General features: G+C 46.2%; 1 pseudogene; it reads left to right on the top strand.

Moving 5' to 3' along the window:
• Window positions 1–294: 294 nt before the first annotated feature.
• On the top strand, window positions 295–3456 carry LOC112082767 (annotated as a pseudogene).
• Window positions 3457–3470: the final 14 nt, after the last annotated feature.

Here is a 3470-nt window from a genome sequence, read left to right as displayed (position 1 = left end):
AAAAGTTGTTTGTTGTTTTTTCATAACAGAGTACACGTCCTTGCTATATGTTGGTGTGTAGAAACCTTTTTGGGGATCATCAAGAATATTTGCTAAAAAACTATTTCTCTCTCTTATTCTCTGTGTGTGTGTGCTGCTCATCCCAAGCCGAAGAATCCCTTCTTCATCCGAGGATTCTTTTGCCGGTGAGACGGGTACCCGTGTTTTATGAACATTGGTGCTCTGTTTTCTATCTGTTCTTTTGATATCCGATTTACTATATTAAAGGTATCAGAGCTGCGTCGTTTCTCGGAGATGGCGGAAGGAACACGAGCTCAGACGTTACTGAAGGAGGCCACGGTTCGTGAGGTGGAGGAATCGTTGGGTTCCCGGATAAACGAACTGGAAGGTGCTCTGAACGAGAAGATCGACAAAGGTCTTAAGGAGATGTTTGACGCGATCCATCTTCTTACGTCTAATCGTGATGGATCGGCGTTGAGTTATGACCGATCAAATGGAAAGCAACATCAAGCTTCCTCTTCGCTTCCTAGGTCATGATGGGTCTTACCCTGAGCACGGAAAAGGAAGATCGGGGTCCCAAACCCATTACTCTGGCGTGACTCGTTTAGCGAAACTCGATTTTCCGAGGTTCAACGGAGATAAGCTCAAGGAATGGTTGTTCAAAGTCGAACAGTTTTTCTCCATTGATCATACACCGGAAGATCTAAGGATAAACCTCGCATCGATGCATTTCGAAGGTGATGCAGCGGAATGGCATCAGTCGCTGGTGGATCCCGAGTCAGAAACCGAGTTACTATTGGATTGGACGAGTTACAAGGCATTGTTACAGGAACGTTTCACCGAGCTGTTGGACGATCCTATAGCTGAACTCAAAAACTTACAGGAAACGGATGGCATCGCTGACTACCATCGCCGATTTGAACGGATCCGGAACAGAGTTAAGCTCTCCGAAGATTACTTAACTCGAGCTTACCAGGCGGGTCTTCGTACTGATACGCAGATGCACGTCCGGATGTTTCAGCCCCAGACGGTTCATCAATGTTTGATTTTGGGTCGTTTATATGAGAAAGCCCACCCTCAGAAGCAAACACCGAGTTCGTGGAACACTCAACGTGCTCCGACTAACGAAAAAGGCTTGATCCCTTTTCGCCGAGGTAACGTGCCACAGCCACACAATGACAGGAACAAAGAAGGGCCGATTCAACCTCGGAAGCTTCTCTCTCCTGAGGATATAAGCAGACGTCGAGCGGAGAGTCTGTGTTTCTTCTGTGATGAGAAGTTTACTCTAGGACATCACTTGAAGCACAAAAAGGTGCAGCTGTATATGTTGGAAATGGAGGAGGAGACGGGTTGTGATGAGGAAGAGGTGGAAGAGCAACCACTGGAAGAGGAAGACACTGGTTGTGAAATGGCACAAATTTCTGTTGCCGCCTTAACTGGAGTTACAGGACCACAGACAATGAAAGTGAAGGGAATCCATGGGAAAAAGGTTCTGTTCATACTTATCGACTCGGGGTCAACTCACAACTTCATTGACCCCAAGATAGCTCAACAATTGGGCTGTAAGTTGGACCCTACTGGAATTAACAAGGTGGCCGTGGCCGGTGGAGGTAAATTAGGCGTCAGTTCACAAGTCAACAAGTTCCAGTGGCATTTTGGAGGCACGGACTGGGTTGATGATGTGATGATCATACCGCTGGGTAACTGTGATATGGTGTTGGGTGTGCAGTGGTTGGAAACTCTAGGACCCATTACTTGGGACTTTAAGAAGTTGGAGATGAGTTTCAAATGGGACAATAAGAAGGTCTTGTTACATGGTGTGAAACGTGGTTCAGTAAGGGAGGTGTAGGCTGGTAAACTCAATAAACTCAAGGAAGACACGGCCCAACTTACAATGATTTGTGTCCAGGAACAGGTCGTCGAGGATCGTTGTATGTTTTTCTCGTTAGAGGCCAATGCAGGAGAAACTGCAGATTCCGAGGGAGTTGCAGGAGTGTTGGCTGCATTTGAGGACATCTTTGCTGAACCGACTGAACTACCACCCTTTAGACAGCACCATAATCACTCTATTCCGTTACTTGAGGGGTCCAATCCAGTGAACCAGAGACCTTACCGTTATGCCATTCATCAGAAAAACGAAATAGACAAGTTGGTGCGTGAGATGCTTATTGCAAGAACTATTCAAAGCAGTTCAAGTCCATTCGCTTCTCCGGTGGTGTTGGTCAAAAAGAAGGATGGAACTTGGCGTCTTTGTGTTGATTACCGTGAGCTGAATAACATGACGGTCAAGGATAGGTTTCCCATTCCCTTGATAGAAGACTTAATGGATGAGCTTGGGGGGTCTACGGTATATTCGAAGATAGACCTCAGGGCAGGGTATCATCAAGTGAGAATGGCACCTGGTGATATTCACAAAACAGCCTTCAAGACTCATAGTGGACATTATGAATACCTGGTTATGCCTTTTGGCCTTACAAACGCACCTGCAACATTTCAAAGCCTTATGAACCGGGTATTTCAGGAGTTCTTGCGCAAGTTTGTGCTCATCTTCTTTGATGACATTCTTGTCTACAGCTCTTTCGTTGAACAACACGCAGAACACCTTCAATCTGTCTTTCAAGTCATGCGGGCTAACAAACTGTTTGCCAAACGAAGTCAATGCAGTTTTGCCACGAGGAAGGTGGAGTACCTGGGCCACTACATAGAAGCTGCAGGCATTTCTACTGACCCGAACAAAGTGAAGGCAGTGGTTGAGTGGCCGGTACCACAATCTCTGAAACAGTTGAGGGTTTTTTTGGGGTTGTGTGGTTACTACAGGCGCTTTGTCCGCAATTTTGGCTCCATTGCTCGGCCTTTGACCGATCTCACGAAGAAGGATGCATTTGGCTGGACTGCAGAGGCTCAAACGGCTTTTGATGCATTGAAGGAAGCCTTATGCACTGCCCCGGTGTTCGCTCTACCACGTTTTGACAGGCCCTTTGTTGTAGAGACTGACACATGTGGGAGTGGAATAGGCGCAGTGTTTATGCAAGATGGTCACCCTTTGGCTTACATTAGCCGTCACCTTAAAGGGAAGCAGTTGAATTTATCCATTTATTAAAAAGAGCTTCTCTCTGTCGTGTTTTCAGTACAGAAAAGGCGTCACTATCTATTACAGGGACATTTGTGATCAAAACGGATCAACGTAGCCTCAAGTACTTACTGGAACAGAGGCTGAACACTCCTATTCAACAACTATGGCTCCCTAAGCTATTGGAGTTTGACTACGAAATTCAGTATCACCAGGGCAAAGAGAATCTAGCTGCAGACGCCTTGTCTAGAGTGGAAGGATCTGAGGTCTTACACATGGCGATGTCTGTTTTGGAGTGTGATTTGATGAAGACCATTCAGGAGAGTTATGACAGTGATGCTTTGGTCAAGGCATTGATCGAGAATTTGAAAAACGACCCTGCTGCCGTTCAATTCCATAT

Source organism: Eutrema salsugineum, unplaced genomic scaffold (assembly GCF_000478725.1).
Source record: "Eutrema salsugineum unplaced genomic scaffold, Eutsalg1_0 scaffold_741, whole genome shotgun sequence".
NCBI lineage: Eukaryota > Viridiplantae > Streptophyta > Magnoliopsida > Brassicales > Brassicaceae > Eutrema > Eutrema salsugineum.
The sequence above is the reverse complement of the archived record's forward strand: the minus strand, read 5'-3'. Positions and strand labels throughout refer to the sequence as shown.